This window comes from Puma concolor, chromosome B4, assembly GCF_028749965.1.
Source record: "Puma concolor isolate L17-30 chromosome B4, mPumCon1.1.hap2, whole genome shotgun sequence".
In the NCBI taxonomy this organism is placed as follows: domain Eukaryota; kingdom Metazoa; phylum Chordata; class Mammalia; order Carnivora; family Felidae; genus Puma; species Puma concolor.
The window spans coordinates 139,141,910-139,169,303 of record NC_141673.1 but is presented as its reverse complement, the minus strand read 5'-3'; the positions used below and the strand labels follow the sequence as shown (position 1 = coordinate 139,169,303).

The window sequence follows — 27,394 nt, the reverse complement described above, 5'->3', positions numbered from 1 at the left end:
TTTCATAGCGGCCTCTGGGAGGACTGCTTCCTGATAGGGTTTGGCTTCCAGATCCCTGGAGAGACTTTTTCAGGGCCCCTGCTCCACAGCAGACTTGGGGCCAGATGTCCAATCAAGGCAGAACCTCCAGCCTGGACATCTGTCCTCCTCATTCCAGAAATCTTGTCAGAACCCGCTGGGGGTGCAAGTTGTGCTTCACCATGACCCTCAGAATGAGACGGAAGGGGCTTCAGATAGCCCTTGGCTACGACGTGGAGGCACTTTCAAGTCAAGAGCAAATTAAATCTACTGGCCAGAATAAACTGGGTTAAAACTTAAATTGAGGTGGTGTGGCAAGAGACAGTATCCACAAATAGCACATATTCATTCAGTGATAAAAAACAAATAAGACACAAAAGAGGGCAAAGAAAAGTAATTGATATACTTCCGCATTCTCTACTTCTTATTTTTGGTAAGCTACTGAAGGGTGGCAGGATATGCCACCGAAAACGTGCCACTTGGGCATAAGGACTGTTTTGGAAAACATCAGGTCCAAGAAGGATGCTCTGACCTCCCCTTCCTCCTCCTGGAAGCAGGAGAAAAGATCCCACACGGACGACGTCCCCATCACCGAGGACGGGCAGTTGAAGCCGAGAGAACTCTGTACAAACAGCCCTTGTTGATATGATCCCGTCTTCATTTAGCATCCTTGAATGTTTAGTTACTTTTCCAAAACTTCCTCCCTTTGTTCAGCCTGGTGCAAAAGCCTCTGGGTTTTGCCTCTTCTTTGGGTCTTCATCCCGTGTGAAGGCTGCATGTCACGTAAAACGTAGACTAAATGACTCTGTGAGCGTCCCTCCTGCCGATCTGTCTTGCGTGAATTCTCAAGCCCCAGTGAAAACCTACGAGGGTAGAGGTGAAATTTTGCCTCCTCTACGATGTTAAAATGGTTTTTCCCCACTTGTAGTGCTATCTCTTGAGTATATCAAGATTCACTCTGTAAAATAAATTAACCAACACAAATACTGAGTACTTACGAGTGACTGCAGTTCTGTAGTTAGCTTTGTGAACTGACTGAACTCTAGAGTCATATGCGGCCAGTGGGTGATGGTCTGCGAAAGGAAATGTGAACAGTTCATGCCATCCTTGAATAATTACTGCTTTCTAGATGGGTGATCATAGCAGTTACGTAACTGGAGGGATCTTGGAGGCCTTCCAGGAGGAGGTGAGGTTGGAACAAGGCCATGACAGTGGGGCAGGGACCCATGAGGCAGACAGCAGAGTCTGCCACACAACGCAAGTAGAAATGAGCTCCCGTTGTTTCAGAATTAAGGCAGAGAACTCTGATGTGGGTATATAAATGGTGTTTTGGTTTCTGAGCAGACAGATTATCTATAGCTGATGGAATTTGAGACCTCATGGATTAACATTTTCATTTAAATGCCCATCTTTTAAATTCTCTTTTGTCCTGAATTACAAATCCAAATCATGTTATGTTTGTACACAAGAGAGACTAGCGGTTTTCTGACCTTGATTCTCACTAACTGTCTCTGAGTTATGGAGCCTTTGTAGTGCAAGGTAAGAACTAATAAAAAGCATGGCACATGGGCCCAAAACCAGCTTACATGTTACAAAATCATTTTAGTCAAACTGCTATTATGTGACCAAATATCTCCATTGCCAGATATAAACATACCTATTATATCACAGAGGCTGACCTGAACCTTGAAGTGATAAAACCTATGAATTCGTGAAAATACATAAACACTTTAGCAAATGCTTTGTAAAAAGGCAAAAGAAAGAAAATAAGAGAAGACTCACAATTCTTAATCAGGTGTTAGAGAGAGGCTATAAAGATGTGATATCAAGTCCTCTGACCCTTTCCCAGCTAAGAGTTATCCTGAACCATTCTTCCATTTGATGGGTGCTTCTGTTCCAAAAAGAAGAAAAACAAATGTCCAGCAGATAATCTATCTGGGAGTTAGTAGATATTTTGCCAGAAACTTATGGTTTTGCCCCATGATGAGTTGAATGCAGGGGCGGGGAGGGGGCTTTTCTTTGGAGGGAGGGCTGCCTATTTTTATTTATTTCTTGTAAGACCACCTCCTTGTACTTCCCAGAAAGAGAATACAGAACAAGAAACAGACTGGGTTTCAAACCCATCAACACTGGAGCGTAAAGCAGTTACGCGCTCGGGAGACTTGGCCAAGGAGTTAAGTCACCAGCCACCACAGCCAGTGCTCAGGGCAACTCAGAATCCCAATGTGTGCCTGACCGACACAGAGAATGAGCGAATCCACAGTGCACTCTGTGGATGTCACTGAAAATGGAAGGTGAGCTCCTTTATTTAAAAAAAAAAAAAAAAAGCAACCTTTAAAAGTCAAGTATGGGCTACATTAAATATGAATGGTAATAGATCCAATAGATAAATGACGACTCTGTGTGATTTATTACTTACTCTGCTAGTCCTCACTTTCCCCTGAACGTCAGAGCAGAGCCAATAAAGGAAAAGAAAGCCCTGGTGATGGTCGCAGGGACGTGGAATAACACCAGTGTGCATTTTGTATTTGTGTCTGAGAGTGGCCTTTGGCTGCTGAATGTTCTTTAGTGTCTCCTGAATCTTCTGGGGATTGTAATTTCAGAGAGAGAACGATGTGAAATTTGTGATATTTGGGAGAGGAGACTTAATTGTACTAAATTCACATCTGTTTAATGTTAGGTGACATAACCTCAGAGAACATTAACATTTTAGAGATGACGCAGTTTGGTCAGGTGAAAGGGGACTTCACCCAAGTACTGAATTTCTTTATAGTTTTGTTCATCAAAGGGGGTGTGGAAATGGGCATTACTACTGAAGATAAAAGCAAAGAAACGCAAAGCAAACATTTCATACGACATCTTCCCTCCTGAGGAAATGGATCGCCAGTCTCAGGGTCACAAATAATGCAGACGTTCGACTTCGTAGCATCCTTGCTTCTGTACCTAGCTTGGTCTCCGCTGGCTCCCAAAGGCCACTAGGGACAGTTCCATTTTCTATTTCAAGAGTGACTCCGCTCTCATTACTACTCTGGGAAGGAAACATGGAGGTCATTCTCTTGTTCATAGGCATGGACGCTCCATTCATGAGAAGGCAAGTGACTTGTTGCAGTCATGAGGCTAATGCATGGGGCTGAGCAGCCTTCCAGAACCTGGGTCTTCTGACAACTTACTTCCTGTTCTTCTCTCCTTTCATAAGAGACCAACAGACCAGAGATAACGTGGATCATAGAATGTGGAAGCATATTACTCATGCAATGATGGGTTGCTGGGGAAAGGAATTACGAAGAATGAAGGGTGTGCCTTCATTCTCAGCTGGCATTACCCTTAACCCCTGTTGTATGGCTAAAAACAAAAAGGAAATTAATTTCCTTCTGTTAGCAGCTACTGTGGCAGCAAATGGATACAGAGTGTGGGCAGTTTTGAAAAGTATGAAATATTCTACAATATTACTGTAAAATCAATGATTCGCTTCAAAATAAATTAGAAGTCATACTAGAATTTTGAATTCGCTGGGAATCCTGGATGGAACAGATTTGCATGTGATGAAAGATCCTTGCTAGACTCTGTGGACCTTCACCTGAGTGCATGAATTTAAGTGCAGACCTGAAAACAGCACGGGGGGAGAAGCTGAGCATCCCAAATCATCAAGTGACCATGGTAATAATGGACCACTTCTATAGCGTGACGTAAACAAGGCAGCAGCAGGTGGTACCACATTCCCAGTGACCACAAATGAGATATGGTCGTGGAGCCTATGGGGGGAAAAATGCTACTTTGAGACACAAATTTAAATGAGTTATATAATTTAATCCATTTATCTACTGTCCTTAATGGATTGTGTTTTGCAGAAGAAATGAATAATTTCTCTATCGGTTGGAAATTGAGAAGCTTGGAGGAACTTGGATTTATTGGTGTGAAGAAATGGTAATTATTTTGTGAATTAAAAGAACACCCTAAACGTAGCTTCAGCAGACCGTTAGCGAATCCTGCCACATAAATAAAGCATGATATGTTCATCTGGAATGGAAGCGCTGGAAGCATTTTAATAGCTGTGCTTTTGAATAGTTACAGCTGCTTCTCCTACAAACAGTGCAGGTGCCCATGAGATTATAAACATCATTCCCAACTTTTTATCAATGAACTGAGGGCATGGGAAGCTGGACTCTTGAATGAGCTGAGTGCAGCCTTTATTTTCCCATTTAGTTATTACACAGATTCTTCGGACGCCTGGGTGGCTCAGTTAAGTGTCTGACTCTTGATTTCAGCTCAGGTCATGATCCCAGGGTTGTGGGATCAAGCCCCACATCGGGCTCTGCACTGACAGCATGGAGCCTGCTTGGGATTCTCTCTCTCCCTGTCTCCCTGCCCCTCCCCTGCTCATGCTGTCTGTTTCTCTTTCTTTCTCTCTCTCTCTCTCTCTCTCTCTCTCTCTCTCAAAAATAAACTTAAAAAAATTACTATACAGACTTTTTCCCACAAGTGTTCTGAATGCTTGTTCCTGGAGCTGGCAGCTAGCAGTTTCTAGTAACAATGAAAAAGCTGCCTGATTACATGCAGCTCTTTCATAAACATTGTGGTTTATGTCAAAGATTTCTTTGACCCTCCCAGTGCTCCCCAACCCAGGATTTTTCCCAAATAAGAGACACTGGAGGATACTGACTCCACCTGTCTTTCACTAGCTCACTATCTCCTGGACTGCAGCCCCTTAGTTAAAAATTTGAGATCATCTGACTTCAGCTCAGGTCATGATCTAGCAGTTGGTGAGTTTAAGCCCCACATTGGGCTCGCTGCTGTGAACCGGTCAGTGCGGAGCCTGCTTTGGATCCTCTGTCCCCCTCTCTCTGCCCCTCCATGCTTGCTCTCTCTCCCCCAAAAATAAATAAATATTTTTTTAAAAAAGAAATTTATAAGACTGCTAAACTCTCAGCAGGTGCTAACTGTCTGCATGAGGCCACTAAAAGCAGGGCTGGTTGGGTAGTTCCTGGAAGGAAAACTGAACAAAGTCACCAAAACAAAAACAAAACAAAACAAAAAAAACTTTGCCAACTTACAGTTAAAATGATGTCTGTTTTTGAACATGGTTTTCCCTGCTTCTAGGTTCTCCCGATTTGGGAAGAGGGCCTAGCCTTTCAGTGATGACGTCCTATGTTATTTTCTCCTTGCTGCATTTTCTCCTTGCTGCTGTTATTTTCTCCTGTCTTAGGCTTGGCTCGGTCACTCCCTACCCTGTCGTGTGTGGCCTGCTGCTCAGGAAAGCTCACTGAGGAACATTAGGAGCTCTGGTCTCTTATTGTATTTGTTATCTCCAAACAGCAAGCATAATGCCTGTCACAATGAAATGCCCAGTACATGCGCGTCAAAATGAAATTGCACACACTGCCTTCCCCTAAGCCCACGTGGAAATCAAAATGTGTTCTTACTGGCAGGGAGGTAAATCAGAGGGCTCGGACACACACTCAGCCTCTCCTTCCCTCTTCTGGGGCTTATCTGCTTGCTGTGGGGTAGGGCCCCAGCTGGCCTGCTGACTCTTCGGAGATCCTGCCTTGGAACATGAGAACTGAACACCACACGGACCAGGTGCGAGGAAGAGAGTGAAATTGACAGCAGCAAAAACAACTTGGTTGTTTTTGCAACAAAATGCAAACAAAATGCATAAATCTACAAAATTTCTTAAGCAATTTTACCGCTGTCTTTGAAATTTAGGGGACATTTTTGGTGGCATAACCTTCCAACTGCTGTTGCATTTTAAATCTAAATATTTGGGGAAATGAATTTCAGCTAAGGTAGTTCTATACCCAAAGTATCAAGAAAGTTCTCGAAAAAATGGAGTTGACACAGTTTTCCCTATACACCTCACTAGGTACAGCTAAATACTGTGGGCATTATGTAAGAAACAAATGTGAACGACTGTGAAAAATAGAGAGAAGTCAGAATGCCTAAGGATCTCAAAACCTGAGGGGAAAGATGTATCCTGGAAAATGTGATGGAGAAGTTGGCAATCTGGGGACACCAATGGATGCAGACAAAAAGCCCCAAGAAAAGCATACTTGCGTTAGCAAAGGGCTAAGAAATGGGCAAGCACACGAGAAAACTTTCAGATACTAACTGTTCCACTCCAACGACAGAGTAAAAGGAGTCAGGACTTGTACCACTGCACGTGGCATAAAGGTTCCCCCGTCTCTTGATGTCACTGAAGCCACATGGGGGTGGGGGGAGGGAGGGCAGGTGGAGGTCCCTCTGTGTGTTGCAGCCAGAGCAGTCAGCAGCAGGGAGCCGGAGCTCCCACCACTGCCCTGCAACACGAGTGCCCTTCAGCCTGGCCGCCTCCCCAGGAAGAAGTGAGACAGACCCACCCTACCCCCAATGCCGTATGAGGAGGCAGAGATCCATGGTACCTGATGCAACAACAGAACGGAGAGAACAGAAGAAAGAGCCAGTGAACGTCAAGACAGACCAAGAGAGATTACCCAGTCTGAATGGCAGACAGAAAACAGACTGAAAAGCAAGTCACACTGAGCCCCCAGGATCTGCAGAACTGTAACAAGAGATCTGGCACTTGCCTGGGAAGGAACCCAAAGAAATAATGCCTGAAAATTCCCCAAGTTTGGCCGAAGACCAATAAGCTAAATCTGGAGGCACCAAAGAAACCCGTGCCATGACACGTCATGGTTAAACTTCTGAAAACTGAAGACAAAGAAAAAAATCTTGAAAGCAGCAAGAGAACAGAGATGCCTTATTGTGGAGGAAACACAGTTGGAAACTATCACACATTTCTCTTTAGAAACCATGGAGGCCAGAAGGAAGTGGCACATTTCCCAAAAGCTGGAAGAAATGAATGGTCAGCCTACAATCCCAGGCCCAGTGAAAATGTCCTCCCAGGCTGAAGGGGAAGTCATTGCATCCTCTGACAAAGAAAATTATACCTCCAGAATACCTCCACTAACAATGGTTAAAGGAAGTTCTCTAAACAGGAAGAAGATAACAGAAGGAAACTTAGAACATCAAAGAGGAAGAAAGCAAAAATATGGGTAGATACAATTGCCTTTCCTTCCCCTGTTCTGTTTCCAAAATCATGTCCGACAGGTGCGGTGAAACTTACAGCTGTCTGTTGTGGCTCTTGGTGTACCTAGAGGAAATACTGAAGACAATTATATTATAAATGGGAGGGGGCAAAGGGATGTACTTTTTCTCCCCTTCCCTCAAACTGACTCAGTCCCTCTGCGATTTTTCCCCCAAAACTAAATATATACATAGCATACAAGCCATCAGTCCCACCCCTGGGCATTTGTCCCAGAAAAATGAAAACCTTTGCCAACGTAAGAACCTGTACATGGATCTTTACAGAAGTTCTGTTTGAAATAATCAAAAAACTGGAAACAGCTAAAATGCTCTACAATAGCTGAATGGCTAAAAAAAAAAAAATACCATTACATTTATTCCATGGGATGCTACTGAGCTCTAAAAAGGAGAACACTTTTCATTATGTGTAACAATTCATATGGATTTCAAGGCACTGTGCTGAGCGAAGGTTGTCAATCTCAAAAGGTCATGTATGTTTCCATTTATGGAACATTCTCAAAATGGCAAAAATTATATAGATGGGGAGAAAATTCGTGTTTGCTAGGAGCTGAGGAAGGTGGAGACGGGTGGGAGGTTATGACTATAAGAGGCATAGTACAGGGAAGGTATTTGTGGTGATGGAACATTCTGTGTATTTTGACTGCGGTGGCAGTTACACAGACTACATTTGTTATAAAATGATACAGAGCTATGTATACACATTGTACCAATGGCAAACCCCTGGTCTTGATAAGACACCATAATTATGTAAGCTGTAGCCACTGAGGGAAACTGGACAAAAGTACACGGGACCTCAGGGCGCTATCTTTGCGACTTCCTGTGAGTCTATAATTATTTTAAAAAGAAAAGTGCTTTAGTTAAAGCAAAAGCCAAGGTAATTTTACTGCTAACAACTACACCACAAAACAGATCAAGTATAAAGTATAACATAACCAACATGGTGAATAAATAAGTCTCATTTTGTAAACACCCAATCATGATAGGAAAATATCACTTTCCCAACGACATCAGAACAATAAACTACGTACGATTAGCATGAGTAAAATATCAATATCCTTATGAAGAAAGCCATTAAAACTGTTGAAGGACTGAAGAATTACAGTCATATCACCTGATCAGCAATGTTCTTAAGTAAAAATATGCAACATCACAGAGATGTCTTGTCTTAATTCAATATGGAAATTAAAGATTATCCCCTCCCTTCAAATAACAACAGATTTTTAGTGGGAATTAGCTAACCGTGTTCAGAAGTTCATGGAGAGAGAAACAAAAGGAAAACAAAAACCTGAACTAAGGAAGACTAATTAAAAAAATCATACAACAGTGAAAAGTGATCATCCCAACAGGTATCAGAACATGTTAGAAAGCCTCAGTAAATAAAACAGTAGGTTGCTGCCACATATATGACAGAAAAACTTATGGAACAGAAAGGAAAATCTAAAAACTTGGTTAAGTTTATATAATAATGTCATATATTTAAAAAGATGGCATTTCAAATAGGCAGAAAAAGGCAGCTATGCTTAAGGTGATGGTGGACTCAGATATTCAGGACAACTCTTCTAATGAACAGAACAGTGAAAGCCAGATAAAACATCCTAGGAATCAGGCTTAAGTCATCGGAGATCTATGAAAAACCATCATGCCAAGATCTGAGATGATAAGGCATCGCCAAGAAGTGATCTGGGATTTGGGGCAATTTGACAGCAAGAAGCATCTTCTGCTCAGCAGAATATGCACTCAGGAGTCAGAGAGACAGGTGCTTGCATACCATGAATGGTGAAGCAGGGCCCCAAGAATGGAGGTCACTTCTGGTAGATGCCCATCTTTGGATCTGGACCTCAAAGATCACACCTGAGAAATAAGGCATATGTAGAAAAATACCAAGCCAGCTTTAGGTCATGCCTCTTCCTGAAATTGCAAGATGTTTTTCAGGTTTGTAGAGTCACTAACCTTCTGTAAGAAGCAAAGAACAGTCCTCTCCAAAGGAGATGACAAATCATTCTACATGTTTCCAATGTGTTTCACAACACATAATTAATAATAATCAGGCGGTCGAGAAGGAAAGACACATACATACTGCAAGAAACAACAGAAAACAGAAGCAGAGAATACGGATATAAACTTCATGGGCCTTGAGATGAAAGACCTGATGAATAACTTCACCAAAAAAATTAGACTTTATGGAAAATCAGCAAATGGCAATCTAAAACTGAAAAATATAACAGCGGAAATTAGGAGCTCACCAAATGGGGAAAAATAGAGTCAGAAAAAAAATGAGGACTACAAAACTGCTAGATAGATTTGCCAAAAATGTTGTGAATGAAACACAGAAGAGAAAGAACCACACAGAAGCAGTATTTGAAAAAATAAAGACTCGTAATTTTCTTTAAATGAAAAAGCAAATCAAGCTACCAGTTAAATTAGTATGTGAACCACAAGTAAATAACTATGTAATTTTTAGGTAGTGCTTTGTAACCTCATGGTGTCCTCACTGAAACCAAGGGGACAGGAAAGCCTCAAAGAAGCCAGAAAAAAACTACAGATTACTTTCAGATGAGAACAAACACTAGAGTCAAGAAAATAATGTATTTGAAGTGCTGAAAGACATTCCAAATCTAGAATCATATACCCAACCAAAAATGCTCTTCAAAAATGAAGGTAGGGGTACCTGGGAGGCTCAGTCGGTTGGGCATCCAACTTCAGCTCAGCTCATGATCTCGCGGTCTGTGAGTTCAAGCCCCATGTTGGGCTCTGTGCTGACAGCTCAGAGCCTGGAGCCTGCTTCAGATTCTGTGTCTCCCTCTCTCTGTCCTTTACCCACTCACTCTCTCTCTCTCTCTCTCTCTCTCTCTCTCCCCTTCTCTCTCTCTCTCTCAAAAATAAATTAACATTTAAAAAAATTAATGAAGGTCACATAATTATTATTTCTTATACAAACCTGGCACAGTTTATCTCCCTTAAATTTGCACTAAAGGAAATACTGAAGAGTGAAAACATGTCCCAGAGGAAGGCATAAAGTTGCCAGAAGGTGTGAGGAAGAAAGGGTAAAGATTTGGGCAAGCCATACAAATACCAACTACATAAAATTTTAAAAATAATATTTTCTGGATTGCAAAATAAATTTAGAATCAAAAGGAAACACCAAAATAGCTTAGGAGTTTGGAAGAGAGATAAATGGAGTAAGAGTTAATAAGATCTTTGCCTTGTCTTGAAAGGGGTAAAAGTGCCTGTTTATGTTACGTGTCCATAAGCCAAGAATGCATACTATAGTGTCTGATAATCTTCAAAATAATAATAGAAATGGTTCAGATAAAAAGCTAATGGGTCAATGTTTGTAGCACTGCTATCAACAATGGACAACTTGTAGAAAGAGCCCAGGAATGGAAAAAGAAGATGTGGTGTATATAGACACAATGGAGTATTACTCGGCCATCAAAAAGAATGAAATGTTGCTGTTTGCGACCACACGGATGGAACTGGAGGGTATTATGCTAAGTGAAATAAGCCAGAGAAAGACAAATTTCATATGATTTCACTCATAGGTGGAATTTAAGAAACAAAACAGATGAACATAGGGGAAGGGAAGGAAAAGCACTTTAAAAATAGACAGTGAGGCGAACCATAAGAGATTCTTAAATATAGAGAACAAACTGAGGGTTGATGGCAGAAGGGGAGGGGGTTGGAGGGGGATGGGCTAAATGGGTGATGGGCATTAAGGAGGGCACTTGTTGGGATGAACACTGGGTGTTAAATGTAAGTGATGAATCACTGGGTTCTGCTCCTGAAATCAATACTGCACTGCATGTTAATGAATGAAATTAAATAAATAAACAATAAATAAATGAAATTTAAAAATAAATTTATTTAACAAAGAAAGAAAGGGGGAAGCAAGGAAGAAATGAAAAAGCTAATGGGATATAGAATAGTAGAAATAGTCTAAAATATTTACTCTAAGGGAGAAGAAAGAGCATAAAAATAGAAAGTGAATAGTTTGGTGGTAAATCTAAGCACAAATACATTAGTTATTACTTTAAATGTATTACTTCAAATGTAAAAGTTATTACTTTAAATGGTCTACTTAAAAGACCAAAAATTGTCATACTGAATTGAAACACACACACATATGTGTTCACACTCACACAGAAATTCTGTGTTGTTTTCAAGACTCACCTAGAGATTACATAAAGGTTCTACAAAAGATTACACGAGATCAAACAAAGGTTGAAGTCAAAGGACGGGAGAATATCTGTCATGGAAACATTGAACAAAAGAAAGGCCGTGTAGCCAGATTAATCTCAGACCAAGTTGACTTCAAGGTAAGAAGTGGTGCGAGGGATGAAGGGTGACATTTCATAATGTCAGAATGTACAATTCGCTAAGAAGACGTAACAGTTACTAACTTAAATGCATAGCCTTGAAGCATTTATGTAATAGCTAGGTAATAGCATAGCCTCAGAATACATGATACAAATAAGTAACTAAAGGAGAACAGAGACAAATCCACATCACAGAAGATGTTAACACACCCCTCAAAGTAAATGATACAATAAACAGACACAAAATGATAACCCATAAGGACGTAAAAGATGTTAGCAAAGGAGACCCAGCTGACATATCTATGTCATAAAATACATATCATTTTCTAGTGCACATAAAACACAAAAATACAGTATACTCTGGGCCACAAATCAAGTTTCCAATTATTGCTAAGGATTAAAATAATACAAAACATGATTCATGAAGAAAATGGAATTAAGCTAGAAACCAAAAAATGAGAAAACCCCTAAACTTTTGGGAAAGACACAATATACTTCTAAATAACCCACAGATCAAAGAAGAAATTACACCAAAATTTGAAAAATATCTTGAACTGAATGCAATTTTAAAATGATATGACCATTTCAAAACTTGTGGATAGTTAAAGACATGCTTATGGGGTTTCATTTTCTGTTTTAAATCATGGCTGCATATATTAGGGGAAAAAAAGAAAAGCTTACAATCAATGAGCTAAACATTCATATTAAGAATGTAGGTAAACCACGGCAAATAAAACTCAAAAGGTCGAACAATGAAAGAAAGAAAGTAAAAGAATAATTAATAAAATACAAAATAAATGGGCCACAGAGCGATCACCAGAGCCAAGACTGTGTTCCTTTCAGAGAACTCGTAAGTCCTTGCTGAAGCTGATCAAGAAAAAATGGAGGTGACACAGGGAACCGTTACCAGTGATTGACAAGGAGACAATGCATAAGAGCCTTTAAGTCATTAAGACTAACCAGTACCTATCTGAAGAAAACAAAAGGAAATGTGATGCGTATCCCCGAATGTAGACCAGATGAAGCTTCTAATGGATAGAGACGTAATTATGAAAAAATGCAACCACGAAAATAATTTATAAAAACAAATAGTACTCCTTTATACGAGTGAAGTAGGCCTTTTCTAATATGGAAAACCTAGTGCACATAAATAAAAGTTGACAAACTTGATTACCTTTAAAAACCTACTACATTAAAAAGGAAGCTCTTCCTATCCAAAATTAAAACAACCCAAGAACTGAAAAAAATGTTTGGGTTCATATTTCAAGAAAAAAAAGGTACCCCCCCCAAAAAAATTAAAGGTTCCTAAAAACAAGACAAAGTTAATTAGATGGGGCAGCTGGGTGGCTCAGTCAGTTGAGCATCTGACTTCATTTCTGCTCAGACCATGATCTCACAGTCGTGGGATCGGGCCCCGAGTTGGGCTCTGCACTGACCGTGGAGGCTGCTTGAGATTCTCTCTTCCTCTCCCTCTGCTCCTCCCCCACTTGCACTCTGTCTCTCTCTGTCTCTCTCTCTCTGTCTCTCTCTCTCTCTCTTTCAAAACAAAACAAAAGGATTTATTAGGAAAAGATCAAGTGTAAAGAAAACTGAGGAAAGATGATGAGTGAAGAGTCAGTGGGAAGGAAAACACCAGTGGCCCTGAAGGAAAGATACTGATCTCCACGGAGACCACGAGCAAAGGAAAGGCGTGATCCTCTGAAACACCATTTTCCCACGGTGGGCACAATGCCAAGTGGATGTAAGCCCTGACGGTGAGGCTTTGGCAAAAGGGACATGCCTGTCCCTGCGTTTGCATCTGCAAACCTGGGTGGTCATTTTGATGATCCCATCAAAATCGCAAATGCTTAAGTGCCCTTGAACTGGCAGTGTCGCTCTTATGATTTATCATTTATCAGTTGAAATACATGCCATGGGACATGCGCGCAAGGTCGTTCACTCTTGTCTTATAATCGCAAAACATCGTGAACGGCCTCAACGTTCATTAATAAGAGATTGGCAAAGTAAATTATGATGGATCTGTGCAGTGCTGAATTACAGAGTGGAAAGTTTGAAAGAATAAAAAAGGGCTTAGTATTAGAGGGAAAACCTCTAGGATACATATATTTCTAGGTGAATAAAACAAGACACAAGACAATGTGTATTTTATGAAAACATTTTCTTTGAAGGCCTAACAGCATTACACACTCATATCTGCTTGAAGAGGCATGTGGAAATTCTAGAAAGGCACAGAAGCAGGGAGACTAGAGGGCTAGCTTGGGGTTGCTTAGAGAAGGAGTCAGATGGCCTGGGGACAGTGACCAAAAGACTTTGCTTAGTGCATCTTTAAGTGTCAGTATAAAAGGCATAACATATACACATACTTATTTATTTTTGAACAAGATTGTTATTGCACACTTTCAACCCGTCTCAAAGCAGATTCCAAATGGACAGCACCCCACAGCAAAACTGGAGGGGGAGTCATTCCCTTAGAATTCCGTGTGAGTAGGACACGAAAGGGCGCCCCTCAGCTCATGCGCTTTAGCACGCCTGTCTTAGAACCATGCGACATATTACATAATTTAAAAATCACACAGAAAGAGAAAATAATCATAAAATGAATTAAGAGCATAAGGATTGGAAAGGAAGGACAAAGCAATCATTATTTGTTAGAGGTATAATTGCCTCTATGGAAAAGGCCAAAGAACCTGCAAATATTGAACTAATGTCCTTTCAATTTGCTATCACTGCAAACAGGAATACGTTTAATGCCTTGTTTTTCATTAAACCAATAGAAGCTAGTTCAGCCCACACTGAATTCTAAAGCGGGAATAATTCATTCATTTTAACCCTTTGCGGTGTGCTCCCTTGAAGTATCCTGGACTGGTTTTATATGTTAACTTGTTCTATCTACTTAGACTGCAAAATCCCGGTAAACAGGGACTGTATCTTATGTTGTTTTTTAAACCCCTGGGCCATCTCAGCATGTGGGCAAACAGTTTGTGTTCAATAAACGCACCCGTTTGTAAACAATACTTGCATTGAATAAATAAATGCAGCAGGACATCGGCATTCTAGGTGCTGTGAGTGATCAAGATCATGCAGTAATCCGGGACCCAGTGTGATCCCCAGACCAGCATCGGCATCGCTGGGGAGCCTCGAAACACAAATTCTGCTTTCCCGGAAGCTCTGGGGGTGGGTTTGACCAAGCTCTCCAGGTGGCCCTGTGCACGCTGAAGTTTGAAGGCTACTGGTCCAGGAGCCAGAGTCTGCATTACCACGTGAAGAGACAAGGTGACACAGTCATCTTAAAAACTAAATGACGTGGTGACTGGTCTCAGGCAGTAATCGTTTACGTTAGTTTTTGACAACCTTGGGCTCACTCGGTTATTTTGTGAGCAGTGGCCCTTGACCCCTACAGGTAACATTCGGGCTTAAAACACACGTCCAGGGGCGCCTGGGTGGCTCAGTCGGTTAAGCAGCCGACTTCGGCTCAGGTCATGATCTCACGGTCCGTGAGTTCGAGCCCCGCGTCGGGCTCTGTGCTGACCGCTCAGAGCCTGGAGCCTGTTTCAGGTTCTGTGTCTCCCTCTCTCTGACCCTCCCCCATTCATGCTCCATCTCTCTCTGTCTCAAAAATAAATAAACATTAAAACACACACACACACACACACACACACACACACACACACGTCCAGCCACAGATTGTGCAATCCCCTTTGGAGCAGTGCTTCTCAAACCTCAGTGTGCAGAGACCTTCACGCGGAGGGTCGGCTCGGAAACTGGCTGTAGCTTGGAATTCAGCTGCCCTGGGTCTGGGGTGAGCGCTTTCATTCTGCATTTATTTTTTTTAAATAATTGTTTTTTCAACGTTTATTTATTTTGGGGACAGAGAGAGACAGAGCATGAACAGGGGAGGGGTAGAGAGAGAGGGAGACACAGAATCGGAAACAGGCTCCAGGCTCTGAGCCATCAGCCCAGAGCCTGACGCGGGGCTCGAACTCACGGACTGCGAGATGGTGACCTGGCTGAAGTCGGACGCTTAACCAACTGTGCCACCCAGGCGCCCCTGCATTTATTTTTTAACAAGCCATCTAATTCATATTGCTTGTGGCCAAGGGACCACATCTGAGACACTTCACCCCGTGATGTTGCTACCCAAATTGTGATTGCAAGTCAGCTTGGCATCACCTGGGAGATGGTTAAAAATCCAGATGCAAAGATCCCACCCCGGACCCACAGAATCAGAATCTTCATTTTGGCCGGATTCCCCACGCACTTGTTCCACATGTTGAAGTTTGAGAAGCACTTTGCAGGCAATTCACCAGGATGCTGGGGGCCCAGGGCTCTGACAGAACATTGGCCAAAGGGAAAGTAAACTAATTTCCGAACAACTTACGTTCTCTTGCCGCTCCTAACACTGGTGAATTAAACAGTGTTTATTCTACTTCTTGATTTCCGATTACATTTTCCTCCTTCATGGCTGCAGTTCTAGGAAAAAAAAAAAAAACAACAACAAAAAACACTAATATGTAATATGTTTATAATAGCACACATATAAATAGCTCTAATTAAAGCTCAATGGAAAATATATGGCATTACAGATGAAATTGATGTAATTAACAATAATTTATGTGGAACCTTTTATGTGTTAGTGTATCAAAATAAATCAGTTGATTGTAGGAAGTTAATAATTAATTTGAGATGTTTATGGTAAGACATTGACCCAATAATGTATTCTGTTTTCTTCCTAGATTTTAATATTTATAAAATTTAGAAGTTGGTTAAAAACAAAAACAGGGGATATTTTAAGCTCTTATAATTGGATCTATTTCTATTAATTTATAGTCAAGAGGAGCACATTTATTTAAAATAGAGAAATACCATTTGCATTGCATTAACATTTACTAAGAGAGACAAAATGTTGGTACGTATTAGTATAAAGGAGCTTATTAGACTTAGAGTATGTGGCTTTAAATCGATTTTTGTATAAGCAGAACTTTTTTTCTTTCTTATGGCCATTTGGATACTTAGCCATTTTTCTTACTCTTTGTAGTTATTTTTCTTTAACTGTACTTTTTTTTTTTGCCTGTGGTTTTCATAACTTATTCATCCTTTTTTCTATATTTATGCCATAGGGACAGTCCTGTAGCTCTTAGTACTACTTAATGACTAAAAATATCTAGATGCTTCATACCTCGTGATGTCCTTAAGTCTCTAAATGTTGCAGAAGGCTTGCCTAAACCTGTGCAGAAACACTGGCCTCCTTTGGGCTGTGGTATGGCCACGAATCCTTTTGAAAAACAAGATAGGATGTCAACAGCGGATGAATAAGTGTATGTGGCAAAATGGCGGACACCACAGGCAGGACTTTTCATCTGAATTACAGACATGACTATCTGACATGCCATCACTATAGAGGCATTCCTCAAAGAAGATTGCATCTTCAGAATTGCAAATACTTTTGAGAGGGACCCACCTTCAGGCCTTCGGAGTGATCCCGTTTAGATCTCAGAGTGTCTGAGAAGAAGACATCCGTGGAAATAAGTTGGGGGCCAGGCCAGGGAGCCATGGGTATTGCCACACACAAATTATGCCAACTTACTAGATTTCCTAATTCCACAGTTTTTAAAGTGGAAGGCAGATTTTAACAACAGGCCTTTTATTAACGGAGAAATTTGCATTTTTAACTTTACATAGAGAGAAAAGCCCGACTGAAGAACCCCTGAGAATAAGTTAATATTACAGTCGGCGAGGACACAGGCTGGGGGGCAGGCCCTGCTCTGGACAAGAAGGCCTGGCTGTCCTCTCTGCCACTCACCTGCCGCGTCTTCCCGGGCACGAGCTGGTTCGTCTCCCCAGTAAATTGGGCCCAATGATCCCGACTGTCCCCTCCTTGCCTTTGTTCCCCAAAGAACAATAACAAGTGAAAAAGAACATGAGTAATTTAAACCTTCCCTTCAACTAGTTTTAAAATTACCACCTTAGGCTTACAGATCTGGAGTTATTTTCTATGATTTCGGTGAATTAAAAAATAAAATACAAAAAAAATTATTGGAGAAAAGGGAAAAATGGTTTAGGCAAAGCAATAAAGTCATTATTTAATATTGAAGCTCCAGGCTTTATGGTTTTGAGTAGAATTTAAAGCTGGATGAGCATTTTATTTCTTACTGCATATTAACCCATTCTTCAAAAGAGGTAACTTGCTGCCTTCCATAGGGCTGCAGCGAATTCTGACGTCTTTCAGACATTGTACTAATTACATTATTAACTGCGTATGAATTTCATTTTTAAAAGTAGGAAATGAAATAATTGTTAAGTTTTTGCCTGAAGACTCGAGAACATCCTCCATAAATTAATGAATCCCATTAGAATGAATTTCACTGTGAATGCCCACGTGAATAATAATTATTGATAGGAATAAAATAAATCCCACCGAGTTTAAAAGTGCCAAGTGGTAATAATGAATGAGGACAGTCACACCTGGATGAAATTAGCTAGAAAGAAGATTACAAATTGTTATAAATAGAGATTTTAGGAGGAATTTCATCTTTCAAGCAATTTTCTCTGAACAATTATATCTCTTTAATCCCCAGCATCAATATTTTGTTCCTTCAGTATCGTAAAGCTCAAAAGTCACAGGGTTCGGTGTTTGGTCGTAGTGCGGGGTGAGTGAATGTGACTTTATGAGATAAAAGCAAGGAAGGTAGGAAAGGAGATGATCAAAAGCTGCATTTGCACATATGGGGAGTGCCCTAATGGTACCCTCTATCTCAGCATTAGAATGTGCCCCGTCAGTTTGCCAACCAATAGTTCATGACGACGGCATGACAGCACCAACTCCATAACAAATCACATAAAACTTTAAATGAATTTGTACATGCGCCGTTTTAGGATTTGGCAAAATTAGGGATCTTCTTCACCGACTGACCAGGACTTTCTTTGAGAAGAGTGTTTCAAGATACGAAGAGACAAAGAGTCAGTCCAATAGTCTGTTAGGTGGTTCCTCTTCAAGGCGACTGTGGTAACTCTTCGAAGTTGTTCCTGCCTCTTTCTGTGCTCACCTCAGGAGAGCTGCTCCTGGCCCCAACCCACAAAATCTGCGTGCTCAAACAGTCAAAGGGGTAGGGGCAGGGGTTTGCCCACAGCTCAAGGCTCAGTTTAATGCAGAAGACCAGCTGACAGCTTTTTATAAGAGGGATGTGCTGGGAAAGGGACACCTGACCCCATTCAATACCATTAATCTCACTGATCAGTCATGGGAGCCGTCTAGTCACAATTCCCTTATTTAATCTGAGGCCAGTACAAAGATAACGTTTGATTGAAACTCCCTTAATGAGGCACCAAGAGACTGTATTTTTCACTGTTCTCTAATCAAAACATAGAATAGAGGCTTATACATCTCCGAACCAAGAGACTCTACACATTTTGCATTTCTTTCTCTTTATAGAAAGCCTCTGGGAAAGAGGTACATAGATCTCAGAATAATTTACTGCAGAGCAATAGACAATGCTCAAAACCTATTAATTCTGATTCCACATTCTTTAAAAATGAGACATTATAACATGATGGATGCTAGGTTTGTTATAATTTTAATGACAACGAAAGGTATTTGGCCAGCCTTCGTAACAACATCTTAGAAATATTATTGTATTGTATTGATCTTCTGTTTTATATGTGTGATATAAAAGAGACTTGCATAAGAAAGTGTTTATTACACATTTCTGGCCAAATTGCCCCATTCTGACATGCTAGAACAGCAGAAACTATGGCTGGTGATTAAAAAACACTTTTGCCAGGTGTGCCTGGGTGGCTCAGTCGGTTAAGGGTCCAACTTCGGCTCAGGTCATGATCTCACGGTTCGTGAGTTCGAGCCCCGTGCCAGGCTGTGTTGACAGCTTGGAACCTGGAGCCTGCTTCAGATTCCGTGTCTCCCTCTCTCTCTCTGCCCCTCCCCCGCTTGTTCTGTGTGTCTGTCTCTCAAAAATGAATAAACGTTAAAAAAAATGTTTTTAATAAACACTTTTTCCATGCTATACCTAACATAGACCATGAGCAATTATGTCGCAGTAGTTTGTTTTCTTTCTTTTATATCATCTCAGATGACTGTTGTCGGGAAGGAAGAACTTCCTCTGCCCCTCATGGTCCTTCTAGCTGGACTAAAAATCAAATGGACATGAGACAGATTCATAGGAGAAAAGCCAATTTAATTTCATACGTATGGGGAATTCACACAGACATGGAAACATTCCAAAGACAGTCAGGCAAAATGAGGTATATATGTCATTCTGAACTAAGGAAAAGGGGGTAGAGACCTGGAACTTAAAAGGTAAGGAATGCAGGCCACAGGAAGATGTAAAAGGGCAAATGTTTGGTAAACAAATGTTTGCCGAGCCACGCAGAAACCATGGGACACAGAGACCTTGATCCAAGTGGCCTTGCTAGGCTCTTCTCTGTCCAGCATACCTGCTTCCTATCATAATGCAGCTATCTGTGATGGTAGCTCTTTTCCTGGAGCGGGTCCTCTGTCCAGATTCTTTTTAGGCAGTTGAGGGAAAGGTGAAGAGTTTTTCCTGACTCTGCTGGATTTTGATTACTTCTATCTCAAAATAATCTTTATGCCAAAGTTGCCCGTCTTAGGACAGCCTGTCCCTTGGCCCCTACATTATTTGTGAGAATATCTAACTCACTCACCCAGTGACTTACTAGAAATTTGTATACCTACAAATAGCTGATGTTTTCATTTTTACAATGAAATTTCCAGAAACAGCTTCATATAGCCAACAAAACAGAGCTGAAGTTCAAGACAAATTGTGGACCATTATTTTTCCAGTGGGAAAAGAAAAAAAAAATGAAGAATTTCATATATTAGCCTTACTACACAGAAATAACCTATTAAGAAATAACCTCTGAACTTAGTTTATTGATAAGGACATTCTTTTGAGTTTAAAGAATTTAGAGATATGGAATGTATACAGAAATCAGAGCTGAGAGGAATCTTACAGTCTGATGAAAATTGAACCCATTTCTTTTGCTGAATTGGCAAAATCACGGTTCAGTTGGTTGAGGGTGCCCATAATATGACCTTCTTTTTCCAACAGGTGGATTCTGGAGGTTGAGTTGGCAGTTAATCAAATTTGATCTGGAGATGAGATGTAGAAACTGTAAAAGGCAGATGGAATATTCCTCAGCAGATTCTGAAGCAATGGAAAACCCTACCATTTTTCCTGCTCGCCTCCCCTCGCACTGTTTATCAGCCTCTCATCTTGTGAGCAGGTGTAGCTGGAGGAGGGACAGTTGCGCCTACATCATTATTTCCCAGAGCATCTGGTTCTTTCCAGTCATCTCCTGCTGTCACTTTCTGAAACCACTTTCTCAGACACATTAGCCTGTGGGCAGTGGTTTACTGCTGAGCCATTCTCTGCTAAAAGCCATCAGTAGCCCCATTCCAACTGAGAACCAAAGAGGTTATAACAGTGTATTTCGCTCTAACCAAAGTGGGAGACCGTGGATTTATAGCAATGTCAATGTGCATGTTCCCAAGAGGATTCCCATTAGAAATGTACACAGAGCCTCCAAGCAGGTGTCCCTAGCACTGTCAGTCACTAACAGTAGTTATCTGTGTTGAGTCCTTTAAAGGACACCGTCCCTTAAGCCCTCCTAGACCACATGCTTTCGAGTCCAAATGTTTTCTAAGCTATTTAGAACTGATACGCCTTAATAGTTTTGAAAACAATTTCATAAATTACGAAGCTATCCTCTGATTGCAAAAATGCCTTCAGCCCCTTAGCTCCCTTATTCAGCAAAGTGTGGAAGATGTTGGTTATGGTGTGATAGGAATAACACAACTTTTTGTGTTCTGGCCGTACCAGGCAGTCATGATATCCAGGTGACCCTCAAAATTCATGCGAATGGCATATTCATTGTCGAGACTCATGAAGGCATAGAGGAAAGATTAAGGGTATATTATAGATGGATGGTTATGTAGCAAACGCCTGTATAAGTGCATGGCACCTATTTTTGACCTGAGACCAGTAACCCATGGAATCACAGTCTTCAAATATTTTACTCACTGTGAAATGAAAATATTGCCACTAAATGAAAATACCAATATGGGTATTTGACCTCTCTACCTGCCTTTGAAGCTTTGAGAAACAATTCTAAATGAATAGGAAAACACAGTCATACTCTTTTCTGTTTTATAAGTATATATATATATATATATATATATATATATATATATATATGAAACAAAAGAATTTCTTAATGTTCCTACACATAAAGTAACTCTCAAATCCATATAACATTTATATGATTTTGTTCAGAAAAATACATTACGGCTTATTTTGGGAATAGTATTTGGGCACGGACATGGAAAAAATAAAGTGCATAGAATATGCAAAAATTTAGTCATGTGAATATTTTCTATCCAATTCCTCTGGGCAGAGAAGATAGAATTGTCAACCGTTCATAGAATAGAAAAATAAAACATAAAATACTCTAAGTTGGATGCCCTTCCGCAGCTTTGGCCAAACTACACAGACGAGCGAAACAAGCTGATTCTTTGTATATACTTGATATTTGGGTAGTGCTACTTTCTCGCAATTTTTAAAATTTATTTTGCAGTTTCCTATACTAAAAACTACAGAAGCTATACTAAAGTAAAATAAAATTTAGAATTATATAAAAAATATAAAGAACTCAAGAGAAGTTTTGATTGGGTTTCCTAGACTCCTTGAAATTGAGGACCTTACCATTTTAATTAAACAAATCAATTTCAACATATTGAACTGAATTCTATTCACCTACCCAGGAAAGGAGATTTTAGGGTCCCAGATTCCCTCAGTCACCCGGTTTGGTTGTGCCTTCGCCCTCCCTCCACCACCCATGGGTGATCTGCTGACCAGCCAGGGGGAAATGCCAGCAGTGGAAAGCAAGCACTGTGTTTGATATTTTGTTTTGTTGCTAGTAATTCTGATCACTTGCAGGTGCATCCAAAGGAATTGAGATGCAGATGATTTGGGTGGTGAGGACAGTGGTCTCCATGCTCCAACCTAGTGGACCTCCTAGTGGTCTCCATCCTAGTGGTCATTCTAGTGGTCTCCATCCTAGTGATCTCCATCCTAGAGGTCATCCTAGTGGTCTCCATCCTAGTGGTCATTCTAGTGGTCTCCATCCTAGTGATCTCCATCCTAGTGGTCATCCTAGTGGTCTCCATCCTAGTGGTCATCCTAGTGGTCTCCATCCTAGTGGTCATCCTAGTGGTCTCCATCCTAGTGGTCATGCTAGTGGTCTCCATCCTTCATCCTAGTGCTCTGTTATTTCCTGACAGATTTTCAACAGCCTCTGCACATCCTCAATTGCTCAATATCTCTCACGTTATCCAAGGTCAGGAAAACCATATGGCTTTATAAAGATCAAAGAGTAAAGTCAGGAACCCATGCTTTTAAAAGTGAAGAACTCCCCCACTACGTAGTTTAGAGTCAAATGCACATAGCACACTAACTACAAAGGATATATGTGGCCACGCTCACCTACTTGGAAGTAGAATAATGTGTTTGCTAGGGTTGAAAGGACAAGGCGGTCTTCCACCAGGAAAGTAGCAGAGTGCAGACATTAAGGGAAAAGATGTTACAGACGCTGGGTTGAGAGACTCCAAATGGTGGGTACAAGTGAGGGAAAATGGAGAAATTAAATGAGAAATTAACCCCTCAGTCTCTAAGGTCATTCTTTGTGTTGGAATTCAGTTGTTTTAAAGAGTCTTTATTACTAGAGACATGATTTTCTCATAGCCGAGGGGGAAAGTTCAATTACTGTGCCCATCTAATCGTCCATTTTAAATCATTTTTGTGTAAAGATTGAGTGTATTGGATGGATTTGTCATACTCAGAATGAAACGGGTACAAATGAAATGCCTGTTAAGGGACATTAACTTTACTATTTTCTCATCTGCTATAAAAGCCTAGTAAGTACCAAGATTTGACATAGACTGGGGCTTATTATCAGGCAAGTAGGGAAGGGAGAGGAGCTTCCTGATGGGTTTAAAAACCAGTAGTTTTTGGTTTAGTGTCTAGGGAAATTAAAAAAAAAAAAAGTGTTCCTTTTGTTTTTGAGGGTTAATGAGATATCACTCTTCTGCTGTTATAACTGACTAGTTTTCTGTATCCAACCGCCCCATATATTTTAATGGGTTTCTTTACGTCAACGCCATTTTTCTGGTCATTACCATCCATGTGCCAATCAAACAATTATCTTGTCATTCCTTTTATAAGACCTTCTGTAAAGACCCACAGAATCCGTTTTAGAATTATGGAGTTACAATAGTAATCAGATCATAAACATTATCTTTATTGAACATTTCATGGATAATTTGAGTAAAGAAACAAACGCCAAAACAGCAAATAGTAAATATTCTATGTAAATAAAGGGAGTATTTAAAAATTATTGCAATTTATTAGAAGCTGACATATGTTGTTTTTATGGCTTTTAGAGATTCTTGGTAAAGAGAGCTGTGAGCAATTTTAATTGACGTGTTTCAACAGTTGTCCAATATTCACAGCAACAAATGGAGAACGGGCTGGAGTTCAGTTACCAAAAACTGGCCTCTTTATGACGCAGCTCAAATTATGGTTTTACACTTGCCAAATGTGATTCTATGTTTGACTTTGGAACCGGTCATCGTGATGCAATCTGTGACAGCCCTCAGGGACACGTATTCGTACTACCTACTTTGGAAACCTGAAGAGACAAAAAAGCGTGGGATGTTACAAAGTACAAACTTATTTCTGATTCTAAATATGTCCCTTGGTGCCCAAATGGCAAGTGCATTTGAACAAGCTACGTGTCCTCCCAGGTTCCATGTTAACATCGGGTACCAGTTTCGGCATTAACCTGGCTCTATGTGGCACAAGTATGTGCCATCAAATGCTGAAGCCATCAAATGGCGGGTTCCTTGGCACCCATTTTTGGATGGGGTATTTCCAGCAAAAACAAGGACTTAGCAAGCAGTTCAAGTGAAGTACCCAGGGACGAACATAAAGCTGCAATGGCTTATAGGCGCCCAGTTTGTGGAAATAAACCAATCGCCAACCCTAAGCTACATGAGGAGGAACCACCTTGGAACGTAACATCACAACCAGGAAATGAAAAGCCACTAGCAAAAACAGCCCCTCAATATTAAAGGAAACTTGAGGCTAGGAAAGCTGAAGAGCAGGAGTGAGAAGAGACAAGAGTCCTGATTGGCCGTGCTCCTGCCCACCCCCCCACCCCGGGGCACATCACTGATGAGACTGCTTCTCAGCCACCTCACCCCTCGAGAGCCGGAGACCGACAAGCAGATCAATAACCTAAACAAGGGGTGCCTGGGTGGCTCAGTCGGTTAAGTGTTTGACTTCAGCTCAGGTCGTGATCTCATGGTTCGTGAGTTCAAGCCCTGCCTCAGGCTCTGTGCTGACAGCTCAGGGCCCGGAGCCTGCTTCGGATTCTGGGTCTCCCTCTCTCTCTCTCTGCCCCTCTCCCGCTCACACTCTGTCTCCCTCTCTCTCTCAAAATTAAATAAACATTAAAAAACAACAACAACAACAAAGAATCTAAACAAGAAGCTCCAACCAATTGAACAACTGAGAGAAGAACCAACATGTGGAAACAACTAGAAAAACACCAACCCAAGAAAATGCAGCAAGACAGAGCCTTTCTCCAGGAGCTGGAAGACATGGATTTGGGGATTTAAAGATTCACGGAAAGCAAGTTAGTGATCAGAAATCAGGACAAATGGGTGCCCGGGTGGCTCAGTTGGTTGAGCATCTGACTTCGGCTCAGGTCATGATCTCACGGTCTGTGAGTTCGAGCCCTGCATTGGACTCTGTGTTGACAGCTCGGAGCCTGGAGCCTGCTTCCGATTCTGTGTCTCCCTCTCTCTCTGCCCCATCCCCACTCAAGCTCTCTCTCTCTTTCTCTCTCTCTCTCTCTCTCTCTCTCTCTCTCTCTCGGTCAAAAATAAATAAGCATTAAAAAAAATTTAAAAAAAGAAATCAGGACAAACATATTTGTTAAATCCATATATGTGGACTATCCATGTGCCCACTCTTAGTTTCATCTATAACTTTAACCATTTATCCAAGATTTCTTTTTAAAAAATAGGACAAGACACCATGAAATGCCTGAGAATAAATCTAACGAGGGATGCCCAAGAGGTCTACAAAATTGCCCCCCGTGTCAGAACCACCCATTTAGAAGTTGACCTACACGTATATGGTAAATTTACTTTTGGCAATGATCCCAAGGCAATTCAATGAAAAGTAGAATGTCATTTTGACAAACAAGACCAGCGCATTAGACATAGACCCTTGACTCATAACCACACATTTAAAAACATGGAATGGATGGCAGATATTAATAAAAAATCCAAAACTAAAATATCTAAAAGAATATGTAAGAGAGGATAAAAATTGTAGGATTTTGGGTAAACACACACACACACACACACACACACACACACACACCTGAATCTCACAAGAAAAAATAATTGATGGCTTGAACTTTATTAAAATTAAAACTATTTTTCTTCAAAAGAATTAAAACCATACCATCAAAATAAAAAGGGAATGAACAGCATGAGAATATATTTGCAATACAACTGTCAAACATAGGACTACTCTCTAGATTATATAAAGAATCCTTCCAATTTAGGGGTGCCTGGTGGTTCAGTTGGTTTAAAGTGTCTGACTTCAGGGGTGCCTGGGTGGCTCAGTCAGTTAAGCTTCCAACTTCGGCTCAGGTCATGAAATCATGGTTTATGAGTTCGAGCCCCATGTTGAGCTCTGTGCTAACAGCTCAGAGCCTGGACCCTGCTTAGGATTCTGTGTCTCCCTCTCTCTCTCTGCCCCTCCCCTGCTCATGCTCTGTCCCTCTCTCAGAAATGAATAAACATTTTTAAAAAAATTTTTTAAATAAATAAAGTGTCTGACTTCAGCTCACATCATGATCTTGTGATTTGTGAATTCGAGCCCCACATTGGGCTCTCTGCTGTCAGTACAGAGCCCACTTCAGATCATCTGTCCCCCTCTTTCTCTGCCCTTCAACTACCTCATGCTTGTGCTGTCTCGCTCACTCGCTCTCTCTCTCAAAAATAAACATTAAAAAAAAAAAAGAATTCTTACAATTCAGTAACAGGAAAACAAATGACCCAGTTAAAATGGACAAAATATTGAACAGTCCTTCACATAATAAGGTACAAAAATACCACCAAATGCGTAAAAACCCACAAAATACACAAGAGGATGATGAATATCATCAGTCAGTAGGGAAATGCAAACTCAAACCACAGTCAGATACCACCAGCCACCTTCTAGAATGGCCAGAAGAGCTGACCTGATGTTGTAGAACCCTGACTCTCTCATACACTGTGGGTGAGGTTGGAAACAGTTTGACATGTTCTTAAACAAGGTAAACATACACTCACCATAAGAAACAGCCCTTTCATTGCTGGGTATTTACCCAAGAAAGAAGGAAATGTTTATAAAAGGACTTATTACACGACTGTTCATAGCAGCTGTATTTGTAATAGCCAAACACTGGAAGCATCCCAAATATCCATTAGTAGACTTATAGGTAAACAAAACATAGTATATTCATTCTGTTAAAAACCACTCAGTAATCATTTGCAACAACGTTTTTTAATGTTTATTTATTTATTTTGAGAGAGAGGGAGAGAGAGAGAGAGAGAGAGCACATGCACAAGCGGGGGAGAGGGAGAGAGAGAATCCCAAGCAGGCTCCATGCTGTCATCCCAGAGCCTGATACGGACTCAATCCCACGACCCTGGGATCATGACCTGAACCGGAATCAAGAGTCAAGGTACTTAATCCACTGAGCCACTCAGGTGTCCCAATATGCAACAACCTTTAGATACATACAACAACGGGGGCACCTGGGTGGCTCAGTCAGTTAAGCATCCGACTTTAACTCAGGTCATGAACTCACAGCTTGTGGATTCAAGCCCC

At 40.9% G+C, this 27,394-nt stretch overlaps 1 pseudogene; it reads left to right on the top strand.

The window, feature by feature from the left end:
* Positions 1–476: 476 nt before the first annotated feature.
* On the top strand, positions 477–25,122 carry LOC112868004 (eukaryotic translation initiation factor 2A-like; annotated as a pseudogene).
* Positions 25,123–27,394: the final 2,272 nt, after the last annotated feature.